The following is a 15,000-nucleotide window of genomic DNA, read 5'->3' as shown; positions in this document are numbered from 1 at the left end:
TATTATTATTATTATTATTATTATTATTATTCAGACACCGAACTATTGCTTCATAAATCTTGTTACTTTTTGGGGTTATTCGAAAGGAAAATGAACGACCACTCGACATTGTTATAGAAAAGGAGGATTCCAAGAAAGGCCATTGAGAAACTGAGTTCATTTTTCGCTTGTCAAATTCCAATAGAATTCCTTTGTAATTGAAGTTAAAGAAGAAAAACAAATTTGGTTGCCACAGCAATTCAGAACACTCCAAGAATTTTTTTGTTTATATCAATTTTGATTGTTATTCAGTCTGAACAAGACGCAGACACAAATATATACAAATGGAAATTAACTCTTTGTAAAAGAAGAATGATTTGAACATCTAACCTAAACAACACTTGTAAAATTGAACAATATTGTATTTAGACATTGTATAGAAACGTAACTTCCAACATGATAAACAGGAATACTGTTTTTTTTTTTTTATCAAATTAAGTCAATAAACATCGTATCTAATCATCTTTTTCATGCCAATATGAGTGTACTCTGACGCCATTGGTCCTTGATATCTTCTAACTATCGGTATAACTATCGGTATATGCTGTGCTTAGAACATTACAAGAGACCTGACGCGCTTAGTAGGAGCGGCGTTGGATTTCTACATTGTTGAAAGAATTGTACCGCACGTGTTTTATACACACTGGTACACAAAAACGATTTAATTTGTTTTATCTTATCACTCGCTCTTCCCTGCACTGTGTTATACTGCTAGCTAGTTTTCTGTTGTGTTTGAATTCTTGTGACGTTCTTGCTCGCAAGTCGCTGTATATAAACTCAATGAATGTTTGATAATGTTTAGTTGCATTCACCTTGCCTCTCAGTTACAACCTAACAGCTTAATCCCACATTGGTAACCAGCGAAGTGTCTGCTCTCTCCCGCCTGTCCCCTCATTGCTATGCCCTACTGTTTGAAGATGCAGACCACACTCTACCTCAGTGAAACTGTCACCCTTCACCAGCGGAGAAGCGTTAGCTGAGTTCCAACTTACTGAAGTCCAGTTTTGCATCAAAGAGTGACTCAGTCTCGCAGCAATCCCCGAAGACACTTTTCCGGAAAAGTCCAATTGCCTTTTTGAGCAAGGGAACACCCCAGTAGCATACAACGCCCTCAAAGCATACCTCCAAAAGTTGTGGCTCGCCCTCATGGAAATGACTGGTATCGCTCGCCTGTAACCTACCGCAAACAGCTCTCCTCGTCAGGTGAACCTTTGGGTGTAATGCTTACACGAACCTGTACGCGCTAACATACCCAATGTCGACGTTTTACTCATGAAGGGCCTGATGGCCAAAGTCGCTGCCCTTATGGACAGCCACTTCACCACCTTCAATACCTTTATCAACACCTCTACTTCTGACGAAGTGATCAACTATTCAACATCAACTGAAGCTGACATACATGTGGCTGGAGCAGGATGAGCACCCCGAGATGTATTGGAGCATCAACGTAGCCGCCTACCACCCACCACTCGCTCACGCCCCATCCAACGACCTCTACAGCCACTTACTGAATACTGAAGCCCCTAGGCCACAGTTATGATACTACTACTCTAGATTCGGGGATTATGCAAAAAAAAATCTTTGAACGGTTTTCAGTTGCCAAAAACGTATAAGTCGGCCATCGCTTGTGGCAGTGATGCATGTACAGGCGTGCAACTTTTGGTAGACACAGGTACTAGCCTTTCTCTTCTTCCAAGGCCAGTCTCCAGAACATGACATAGTCTGTTTAAATTTGCCGACGTCCGCCTGGTAGCTGCCAACGGATCTGCGATACCTACCTACAGTTACGAGAATCATATATTATTGCTTGAAAACATCAATATCATTGAGAGTTTTTCGTTGCTGATGTCACATTGCCAATCCTCATCGTGGATTTCCTCTCACATTACCACCTCCTGGTTGATGTCGGTCCCAGACGGCTAGGCAGTGCAGACTCTTATTCATCCATAACTCTTCAATGACCCCCTCTAACTTTGCTCTCCACATCAGCTCACCCACAGTTGCTTATGCCCGCATCCTCACATCCTACCAGGAAGTTCTCTGTCCAGAACTTCGCCAAATAACCAAGGTTCCCGCCAAACACGGTATTTATCACCATATCAAGAAAACAGGGCTCTCAATGTCTGTCAGATTCAGGTGTCTGGCACCAGATCATCACCCTTACATATCATCCTGAAGAAAGATGGCTTCCTGCGTTTATGTGGGGATTCAAGGCGTTTGAACATGCAGACAGAACCAGATCATAACCAAACATCACCGATGTGACCTCCTAATTGCAAAAGCAAAGGTTTCTTCCAAGCTCAACCTCCTGAAGGGGTATTATCAGGTGCCCATGATCACAGAAGACATCCCCAAGACCTTCATCACCACCCCCTTCGGTACATACGCCTTCAAATACTCTTTTTTGGCCTTCGAAATGCTGGGGCATATTTTCAACGTCTCATGAATGGCATCTTAGGTGAGCTCCCCTTCCCTGTATGTTACGTTGATTATATATTTATGTTCTCTTCCTCCATGAGCACCTCCATCACCTACAACAAAACTGACTTGTAGTCCTGTACGACAAGTGTACCTTCAGCGCAAACGAAGTAACGTTCTTAGAGCATCGCATCACTCCTGAAGGATTCTTGAAAAGGAGGAAGCCATTCAGAACTTCCCCACGCCCTCGACCATCAAAGCACTGCAAGAATTCCTGGGCACGATCAACTATTATCTCCGTTTCCTGCTAGTCATTGCTGCCATTCTTGGTGCCCCGTCCCCTCTATGCCTCCTTCAAGGGCAAGCTAAAAGACCTGAAGTGGGGTCCCCTTCAAGAAGCGGATTTCTGCAACACAAAGAATGTCTTATCAACCACTGCTCCTCTCACTTTTCTCATGCCACATGAACATATTCATCTCTACACCGATGCCGGGTATATCGCTGTTGGTGCAGTGCTCAAGTAGGTGGTCAACAGCTCGCCCAGCCCATTGACCTTCTTCAGTAGAAAACTGTCCAAGGCGGAATCCGGCTATCCTACCTCAGATTGCGAATTGTTGGTGATGCACTTGGCTGTCCGTCACTTTTGCCAATTCTTAGAAATTACACCCTTCATTATTCACATGGACTACATGGCTCTGGTGCACGCCTTCACTCGACAGTCCAATGCCTGGTCTGCCTGTCAATGGTGACTTCTCTATGCCATGGCTGAATGCAATTGCACACTTCAACACGTCCCTAGGAAAATGAATCTTGTTGCCCCTGTCTTCTCAAGAAGCACATTGACGACCATTTACCCGGCATTGGATTACAATACCTTGGCAGAAGCACAACGAAAATATCCATAGTACCAAGCATGTAGTATATATTGCACATCCCTCCTTTGGGAAGACATCTTTCTCGACGATCCTACATTACCCTCCTCTGTTACATCAGTACTTGTAGACCTACACCGTGGATACTTTCTCCCATGCGCTGAAAGGTGTTTAATTTCATAGTAATAAAAATCTTAATGATTTCAATAAAAACAATAATTTCAATAATCCTAATAATAATGATAATTCTAACAACTTCAATAAAAATTATGTTTTTTGATAATTGTATGGAAATAGTAATTGAAGTTTTCGAAGTTGCCGAAGTCATTGATGTTGTGGCTTCTTACATCCCTAATGCCAATGTACTGAACAGCTACTGAAGACGAAGCTCATTTGTAACAATATTACTAAGGAAGCTAAGAATTGGGTCTGTGCTTTTACTTCATGCCAAACTTCAAAAGTACATCGACACATGGATTCAGCATTGGGCACCTCCCATCAACTTTTGTCTTGTTTTGCCCACATTCACGTCGACGTAGTGGGTCCCCTACCTGCATCACAAGGACATCATTATCTGTTTACCGTCATCAACCGCTTCACTAGTTGGAAACTTCAATGTCTGCCTCATGTACATCTACCTTACTCTCAGGATGGATTGTAATATTTGGTATCCGTTGTATAGATATCTAATATTATGCCATATATTATTTACATTACGTACAGTTATGAACATTACATTTGCTTTATTATTATTTCGTAGAAGAATGATATTTATTTCTATTTATCTTTTCCCATTACATATACTGTAAGACCACTTTTTCGTTATGCATCGTGGCAACAATGTAATTAGATGTGTCAACACTGCCTTTCTTTCCGCCATGTGCATGCAATAGTCAGTCATTGTTCAGTGGTCACTGTATCGACAAGTATGGGCCTGCTCCCCGCTGCTTGTCACATTTATGTCCGTTTGTCTCTATTATACAGGATTTTAAAGAACCTACTGGTTTAAATTGTCACCCTCCATTACATTTATTACATGGATGTATGTGGCAGTACCACACACATGGCGCAGTGAGTAACCGGACGTTAATGGATTCCAAGACGACGACCGCCATTGTTGTTTACTTCTCGTCTCGTCTCGCACATTGGATCCCTTACAGTGACTCAAGATTTTAACTACAGTGTCTCTTAAGTACGATACAGTGTTTGTACAGTGCAGGGTTAGAGTGTCAGTGTGTTACAGTGCTGTGTTGCATTATGTTAGTGTCCTTGCCAACATTTATTTTGGGACATTTGAACTCTGGCGCCATTTTCTCAGCAGCCCCCCACACGTCCTCCCTCTTTCATGCGTCGATGGTGACTGAGGCTCGAGGCTCTCGCCCAGAGGCACGCTCACTCACCCCACCCACCTCCCCTCGGATCGCAACACACACTCGCTCGCTCACCCAACTGCCGCTTATTTCACAAGCTCACTGACAAACATTGTAATTTTTAACTCTCCAAAGTGATTTCTTTCGCTCACATACAGCGATTTGGACATTTTTCTGGATCTCTACAGATTTCAAGCTTTCGTACAACACCAAACTCAATATGGCTGAGCAAGAGGAACAGCTAATTGATTTATTGGATCAGATAGAGGATCAGACGGAGGATCAGGCAGAGGATCAAACGGAGGGTCTGACGACGGATGGAGTACCTTTGCACATCCCCACTGCTGATGAAGATACCAGCACTCTCCCTCCTCCCCTGACTCCCAATAGGTCAGGAGATCACAATAATGATATACTTCATCTCATCCATTTTCTACAGACTTCCAGCCTGCAAGAACAAGACCGGCGACGACAAGAGGAGCAGACCTTCAGAGTACAGATGGAACAATCAAGACAGGAAGACAACCAGCGGTTCATGTCCCTTTTCTCCTTGCTATCAGGACAGATTGCGGCATCGCAACCCCAGCAACCTAACCCCATAATTGCACCTCCTGTTACACCTGTTACCCCAACCCCTGACTTCTCAGTGCATACACCTACAACGTCTAGCAAGCCTACGGTCCATCCCCCACCTCTCTTGCAACAAGATGCAACGTATCAAGCATTTCGCCAATGGAGACTGCGTTTTGAGGATTATGCAGCATTAGTTGGACTTGATAGATTACATCAAACTTCCCAGCTGATTCACCTGAGAACCTGCATCTCCCTGGACGTCCAGCGCCTGCTTACGCATACACTGGGCATCCCTCCCAACACATCACTTTCCCTTACAGAGGTGTTGGATACACTGCAGAAGCACTTTCGTAGCCTTAGAAATGAAGCCTTACGACGCAGGGAATTGTTGTCCTGTAAACAAGCTGTCGGAGAATCATTTGCAGACTACTACGCACGCCTCAAGGATCTCGCTGATGAAGTGAACTTATGCACTGGCAACCCCACCTCTTGCACTGAACGGCAATTGCAGATGGTAATTTTGATGGGTGTGAGAGACGAAGAGTTAATACAACGCCTTATCCCACTCCAACCCTCATCTACCCTCGCAGAGTTTGTGACATGCTGCCGCTCCTACGAATCTACACGTGCAACTGCATCAGCCATTGCATCTTCCCCTAGCCAAGTCAACGCAGTATCTACGTACAAGAAGAACCAGCGTCTACAGAAGAGGACTTCTCATCTATCTCCTGATCAACATTCTCACCAGTCTCATAACAGTGACCTTGTCAATATTGCTCTCGCAAACACGATTCTGGACAATGCCCAGCCACTGGTGCATCGTGCAATAACTGTGGACGAACAGGTCATTGGCCCCGCACTCAGAAATGCCCTGCTAAGGAAGCTCAGTGCAATAGCTGCAAGAAACAGGGACATTTTGAGAAGATGTGTATGTCTACCAAGAAAAGTCAGACTGGATATACAGCTTCACCTCCTACTACTAAGTCAAACACTAGCTGCCGTTTCGTGGGTGATAACTCGGGTAGTGAGTCCCCCACACCAGTCACTGTCTCTCTGTCATTTGGCGATATATCATCACATATCCAGCTAATCCCCGATACAGGAGCAGACATCACAGTGATTGGCACCATACATTTGGATGCACTCGGCATACCTCGGGCAAGCCTTGAACCTCCACCCATGACAGAAGTTGTGACAGCAGATGGATCTCCCATGACACCGGCTGTAGGATACTTCCAGGCAAAACTTCGTCTTGGCAACAAGTTTTGCTCAGCAACCATACATGTTCATGAGGTTATCCAGACGTGAACATTGCCGAGCCCTTGCCATAGTGTCACCGGACTTCCCGAAGCCTATCCTCAAGGTAACACATGTCAACAGATGTGCTCAGTTTCCTGCCTCTGCTATGACGTCACCTGCAGCTATTAAGGACTATTTTCTTCGGCACTTCAGCGACGTCCTCATATCCAAGAAGGATCTACAAACCCAGCCACTAAAGAAAATGGCAGGCTCTCCAATGAGGATTCACCTGAAACCTGGCGCTACACCCTTCGCTGTCCATACGCCCAGGCCCATTCCGTTTGCTCTCAGAGATCAAGTGAAAGAAGAACTTGACTCCTTGGTGCAACAAGGAATCATCAGACCAGCAGGCGACGAACCCTCTGAATGGTGCCATCCCATGGTCTTGGTACCCAAGGACAAAGGTGTGCGCATCACTGTAGATCACACCCATCTAAATTCTCAAGTAGCCCGCCCTACACACCCATCACCAACGCCCCATGATGCTGTCCGCAATATCTCTCCTACTGCGAAGTACTTCACCACAGCGGATGCCCTGCATGGCTATTGGCAAATGGAGTTGGCAGAAGAGGACTGCCACCTGACTACATTTATAACTCCGTACGGAAGATTCCAGCACTGTCGTGGCCCAATGGGATTTTCAGCAACAGGTGATGCATACTGCCTCCGTGGAGATAGGGCACTACAAGGTGTTCCCAACTGTGTGAAAGTTGTAGATGATATCCTCCTTTCCGACGAAGATCTCCCTTCCCACCTACAACACCTGCACCAGATGCTGACCAGATGCCGTCAATATGGCATAACCCTCAACAAGGACAAGTTCACTGTAGCCGCCCCTAAAGTTAACTTTTGCGGTTATGTCTTATCATCCGATGGTATTGCAGCAGACCCTGACAAGGTATCAGCTATAAGGGACTTTCCTACACCATCTAACGTGACAGATGTCAGGTCTTTTATGGGTCTCGTCAATCAACTTGCCGACTTCACTCCAGACATCGCAGCAGCAGCACAGCCCCTACGCCCACTTATGAGCCCCAAACGCTCATTCGTCTGGACGCCTGACCATGAGCGAGCATTTAAGAAAGTCAAGACAGCTCTGACTTTACCTCCTGTCCTAGCACCCTTCAATCCTGCCTCGCCCGTAGTTCTACAAACAGATGCCTCACGCCTATATGGTCTCGGTTATGCCCTACTTCAAGATAACGGCCGAGGTCAGATGCGTCTCGTCCAGTGTGGCTCTCGTTTCCTTACGGATACTGAGACTCGTTACGCCACCATAGAGCTGGAGCTACTTGCAGTCACTTGGGCTGTAGCTAAGTGCCGCCTATACTTGTCCGGACTTCAGCATTTCACCTTAATGACTGATCATCGTCCCTTGATACCGATTCTCAATCACTACACTCTGGATGCTATTGAGAATCCACGCCTTCAACGTCTCAAGATGAAAGTGGCCCCCTACATCTTCACTGCAGTATGGCGCGCAGGGAAACAACTTTGCATACCAGACGCCCTGTCTCGCTCCCCAACCAGTCGCCCCACACCTGAAGATGAAGATGAATGCACTACTTCGACTGCACATGTCAGGCGTATCGTTGCCAGCACCGCCACTTCTACAGACGACCAGGCAACAGGACCCATCATCGAAGAGGATAAGTCTCTACAAGAAATCCGCATGGCCGCATCTCAGGATCAAGATTACAGTCGTCTCGTTCACTACGTATCCAATGGCTTTCCCACCAACCGCTATGATCTCCACGCTTCCGCCCTCCCGTATTGGAAGCTGCGGGACAACCTTTACGCGGATGGAGAGTTGGTATTGTACGGACCCCGGATCGTCATCCCTGCAGCCCTCCGTCGACGCACCTTGGATCGACTCTACGACAGCCACCGAGGGATTGAAGCTACTCGACGTCGTGCAATGCAGACAGTATTCTGGCCAGGCATCAATGCAGATATTAAGAGTAAAGTAGAAAGCTGTGAGGCCTGCCAACAGCTTCTCCCTAGTCAGCAACAGGAACCTTACATGTGTGACGACCACCCATCCCGGCCCTTTGAAAGCGTGTCGGCTGACTTCTTCCACGTAGCAGGGAAATCCTTCCTTGTTATTGCAGATAGACTTTCAGGCTGGCCTGTGGTTGTTCCCTGTGGACGTGACACAACTACAGCCAGAGTTACAAGAATGTTCTGTGTTTTCTTCCGCGAGGTTGGTGTTCCACTCCGCTTACGAACTGATGGAGGACCCCCATTTTCCAGCCACGACTTCAAGCAATTTGCTGACCGCTGGGGAGTTCATCACATCATCACATCTCCACATTACCCTCAGTCTAATGGACACGCAGAAGTTGCCGTGAAAGCCGTGAAACACCTCATCCTCAAGACCGCCCCATCCGGGAACATAGATTGTGAAGCCTCTGATAGAGGACTGATGGAGTTTCGGAATACACCGAACCCTGCTGGACGCTCCCCTGCGCAGATTCTCTATGGCCATCATCTCCGCACTTGTGTTCCAGCCCACCCCAGATCATTCAAAGAGGAGTGGCAAACCAAGACCGAAGATTATGACCGTCGCACTGCTGCCCAAACCGACCAGGCTGTGAGCCTTTACAACTCTCATGCCCGCCATCTACCCAAGCTCACCATCGGCCAACGAGTGAGGATACAGGATGCAACGACGCTTCGATGGGACAAGATTGGTACCGTGATGGGCCGAGGAATGGCCAGAAGGTATGAAGTACGCCTTCCAAGTGGTCGTGTATGGTTTCGAAACCGACGACATTTACGCCCAGTGGCTAATATAAGTGATGACACCTCTCCCCAAGACCCTGTGTCCCCTTGTTCTGGCCAGGAAAGAGAGCCATCATCCGAACCCTCCAATATCCCTCATCATTCACCTCGACTAGCTCAGAGAAATTACTGTTCCGCTCGAGACACTGCTACGAGCGTAAAGGGGGAGGGAGGTGTATAGATATCTAATATTATGCCATATATTATTTACATTACGTACAGTTATGAACATTACATTTGCTTTATTATTATTTCGTAGAAGAATGATATTTATTTCCATTTATCTTTTCCCATTACATATACTGTAAGACCACTTTTTCGTTATGCATCGTGGCAACAATGTAATTAGATGTGTCAACACTGCCTTTCTTTCCGCCATGTGCATGCAATAGTCAGTCATTGTTCAGTGGTCACTGTATCGACAAGTATGGGCCTGCTCCCCGCTGCTTGTCACATTTATGTCCGTTTGTCTCTATTATACGGGATTTTAAAGAACCTACTGGTTTAAATTGTCACCCTCCATTACATTTATTACATGGATGTATGTGGCAGTACCACACACATCCGTGAGCATATTACTTCTGATAGGGGTACCATTCACCCTACATCAGACAACCACCTACAACTCTGCTATTTTTTCCGTCTGCAACCTCCTACGACAATCTCCAGATCATACGTCACGTTATGGGAGAATTTACTCCCTGCCGCCAGACTTACAAGTCCCCGGCTAAGCAACACTACCGGCCGATCTGCACTCGCCAACACACATTTTTCTTGCAATGACACTACTAAGCCACCGTTACCACACCCTTATACGGGCCCTTTTCTCGTGGTCTGTCGTGTGCCGAAGGCTTTCTGCATCAACATTCGTAGCAAAGAAGACTGGGTGTCCAATGATCTCCTAAAACCTTTATAGTATATATCGTGTCAGATGGCTTGCCTACAGTACACCTTTCTAGAGCAGGGTGTCCTTTTTCACATGTATGTCATTTTTAGGGGGAAGCCATGTACCGCACATGTTTTATACACACTCTTACACTGTAACAGTTCAGATTCTTTATCTTGTCACGTACTTTTCCCTGCACTGTTAATAGATCAACCTATGTTATCATGGTGGCTCATGTTCGGTTTTTTTTTAATTTTTATGACGTTCTTCCTCGCAAGTTGCTGTATATAAACTTGATGATTGTTTGATAAAGTTCAGTTGCACTAACCTTAGAATGCATCATGACACTCGGGAGATGAGTTGTGGTACTATGTATACCCAAGAAACATCATATCAGTTGTTAAATAGTATCAAATGCCATTAAGATAATGAAATTGAAATGGTTTTACTAATGTGGATAAATTATTGAAATCGGGTTAAGATATAAGAATCATATCGTATCAAGATGGTAGGTTTTTTTTTTTTTCATTTCATTAAGATGAAGAGAAGATTTTCTAGCCAATTTTAGTTGCCAGCAATTTTTTGATTAATTTGTTTTTACCTCCTAGGCTTGTTCTTAATATTCACGATATGCTGACAGCCCAACCAACACCCTTACTATAGGATTTAATCAAATACTCAGTATCCTAAACCGGGTTTCTTCTTTTTATAAGCATTTTTATATACCTTCATATAATTCCGCAAGGCTCATAATTACTAAAGTTGAGAAGACCATCATTTCATAAAGGTGAATTCTGAAACATTTTCATTTTCAGAATGAAAGATACGTTGTCTTTTATGATTATTTTCAAAAATATATTTCATAATGTTTAATTTTTCCCCTCATTGCATTCATCCCCGGTATCCCAGAGTTCAAAATGTCGAGAGTCGAGGAAAAACGAAGCTCATTTAAAACATGACAAAGAGGGAAGGTTTTTGTCCGGAGATTTTGATAATTCCCGTTATTCCTCGGTTGCTAATTCCTCCGCTTTGTGAATGGAATTCCACCGGAAGAGGATTTGCAGCCGGGCAACCGAATATTTGCTCTCGGCTAAAAGCATGGGCTAATCTCCTGCAGAGATGAAAATAAATATTATTCTTGTTTTCTTTAAATTATGTGGAGAAAATTAGGCAGAGGAATAGCGGGCGGTCGCATTTTCATACTTGATTTAAACGGCCAGAATTTAAATACTTTATAGTTTGAAAGACTCTCTCTCTCTCTCTCTCTCTCTCTCTCTCTCTCTCTCTCTCTCTCTCTCTCTCTCTCTCTCTTATTTGACAAAAAGGAATGTAGAAACAGAGTAAATTTGATTGTTACAGATCTCATTTTGATGTTATCCTCACGTCAAACATGATGATATTTATCCTAAGTCTTGGTGAAATGAGAATTTTAGATAATAGAAGTGAGAAAAATTTAATCACTGACTTCTTTTGTGGAGACTTTGCTAATGATAAAGATTAATAACTATATCATAAACATAAAAGAATATACAAGTTTGAATATTGACTGTCTTTTGCTTTTGATATTTGTTTACTTCTTGATTGATTTGGTGTATTCTTATTTCCTTCATTCTTTTTCTGGGATTAATTTTTTCTTCTGCAAATGAACAACCACGCTCACAAAATAAGTAGATTTTGCACATTATTGACTCTAATGATGATACTAATAATGATAGTAATAATTATAACAAAAATAACAATAATGATAATAATGAAAATGCTAATAATAATGGCATTAAGAACAGTAATAGCAAGGATTAATACATTGACGCAAAATATCGATTAAGAATCAATTACAATAGACATAAAACATAACATAGAATCAGTTACAATAAATGTTAACGCATGATAAAAAATCTGTTACAGCAAACGTGAAAGTATGACTTAGAATCAGTTACTGCAGACGTGAAAGATCGATAAAGAATCAGGTACAATACACGTTGAATCATGATTTTAAATCAACCAAGGGCTATCCATCCACCCCCTTCCCCTCCTCCAGAATTAATACTTGCCATGGCCCTTCAACGGTATAATATATCTTTCTAGTGTTGCCAGATACCACCAGATTCATCCTTTCTGATTAATTTTGTTATTTCATTCTCCTGCATGTTTCAACTAATCACGGCTAAACTTGCCACTATTTATTGTTAACCCTTCACATTCGTGTGTCACTAGCAAGGTTCTATTGAACATTTACTATATCGTTTTCCACTTGAGAAAAATCGGAGAATATACAATGCTTTATTTAAGATGAACAGTGCTCGTGAAGTCTCATACAGTCAAATAATGCTCACTATAATGATAATATATATAATATTAATTGTTATTATCCCTATCATTAATATTGATATCATCATTATTATTGTCATTTCTCTTGATATTAATCAAAACTATTATTATTATTATTATTATTATTATTATTATTATTATTATTATTATTATTATTATTATTATTATTGCTGAGGTGGTTGTTAATGTTGCTTGTTCATCATTGCTTTTAGATTAACTGTTATCATCATTCAGACGATATTGATAAGAGCAATCAAAAGTGTATAAAATTATTTATTTTTCAAAAGCGAGTTGTCAATGCCTAATGGCTATCTTTGTCTTTTTATCAATTAAATCTTAGCATATTTCAATATTATTTCAGTTTTCTTACATATCGTTAAACATAAAAATCTAAATAAGCATAATGAAGGAAACCCGACAAGAGATGTTATTACCCTTTTCACTTCATGGAAACTGAATATGCATCAAATGTCGATATTAAATACATTTCCATTATTAGCATATCAGAGGAAACCGAGTAGGAGTTTGTAAAGGAACACGTAACTTATAATGAAAAAGAGTCATTTTAACATATACAGTATATGTCGCTTGAAATTACCTTTTTTGTAATTCATGGTAATTGAATATTTGTACAAATATACTTATTATGGAAAGAAAAAAAAGAAATAGTGAATCTTATATCAAAAGTCATCTTAGCATTACAGACATTACTTTTTTTAAGGTAAGACAGGATTAATCAAGTTAATTAGCTGTGCCTGGGGTCGGTAACATCACAGGGAATTGAGCAAAAGGATTAATTAGGGTATAAAATTTGAGTTGAAACAGGAGGACAGCGATGTTACTTGGTGGAGTAGATTAAGTAATATCATTTTGTTATCAAAATATATAGAAAAACTAGAGGATGTTTATTTACATATCCTTTTTCATTTCAGCGTTAACCCAAAAGAAGGGGTATGGTGAATAAGGTAATTTTTATTGTTTTGAAATATTTATATCTGATAAAAGGGTTATTTATTATCAATGCACTTCAATCTAATACTGATTTTCAGATATAATGAATACAATTTCAACTGATAAGATATTAATTCGGTTAACCAAGTTTAATGAAAAGGAAATATCCCTCTCTCTAGCAGTCGAAATGACAAAGTTGATAAAAACAATTTTAATATATATATATACATCACCTGTAGACATGATGTTTTATGGAAATTGATCTTATTCATAAGTCAATACATTTTATCTATCTATCTACTACCCTAGAGATTCATTTTCTTAAACATTTACGTATATTTGCATTATATTTATTCAATCACAGTTTGGTGGATGGTATGGTTTGCGAAGACCTTCATGTAAATGATAATCAGAATTATGGAACTATCTACGATTGTAGAAGGCTTCTTCCCTCTATAGTTCAACTTATTTCCATTATCAGAAACAGCGCATCGAAAGTGTGGACGACAAGGATATCACTCCCCCTCTTGATCAGTATCAGTTTGGCGAATGTTCTATTTCCAATCATTCATTAATCAGCTATGTCATGATTAGTTATTGTAAATCAATGATTTTCAAGATTGACGTGCGTAAGGTACCAGATAAAGGTTGATTCCCCATTGAAGACTTGATCAAACACAAATACTATAACTTTCATCGCTGGTCAAAACACTTTCATTGGACAAACTAACGTTGATGTCTTCTTCTTCTTCTTCTTCTTCTTCTTCTTCTTCTCAGGGAGCGTAACAGAGGCAAGGACTATGAAGCAAATAAGTGTAATTCTATGTAACAATTACATCCTCAATAATTACATTTCTATAATTCATTCATGCAAGTTTGCACATGAATGAATAAAACTTCTGATTAATGAAAGCAAAGGTACTCTCGGATATTTTTTTTTTTTCATCCAAAGATGTGTTTAGAGCTTCATTTAAGTTACGAACCTTAATTTTTCTTGCTATTTGTTTTTAGATTTCTCATCGGCACCATTAAAGAAAATAGCTGCCTAAGGTTTCCCACATTGACCCGTCGTTCCAAGATGAACATCGCATAAAAAGGGTTAGTGGAGAGACAGATCTAAATTGGAGTCACTGAGATGGAAGGGAATACAATTTATAGTGATAAGAAATAGCAAATGGAGAGAGAGAGAGAGAGAGAGAGAGAGAGAGAGAGAGAGAGAGAGAGAGAGAGAGAGAGAGAGAGAGAGAGAGAGAGAGAGATGGGGGGGGGGGGGGATTCCTTACGTTCCTCACTATAGGTGCTGTTTCAGGTAGCACTCTCTTCTGTACAAGTCCTGGTGCTATACCGACTCCTACCTTTTCGAGATGCCTTTTCAAAGCCTTAAGTATTGTCCCTTTTAGGCACCCGTTGAGATAATACCGCTGGAGAGTTATTGGGTACGTTGACTGGCCAGACTGTATTTTGCTGGATCCCTCTCTCT

This window comes from Palaemon carinicauda, chromosome 14, assembly GCF_036898095.1.
Source record: "Palaemon carinicauda isolate YSFRI2023 chromosome 14, ASM3689809v2, whole genome shotgun sequence".
Lineage (NCBI taxonomy): Eukaryota > Metazoa > Arthropoda > Malacostraca > Decapoda > Palaemonidae > Palaemon > Palaemon carinicauda.
The sequence above is the reverse complement of the archived record's forward strand: the minus strand, read 5'-3'. Positions refer to the sequence as shown.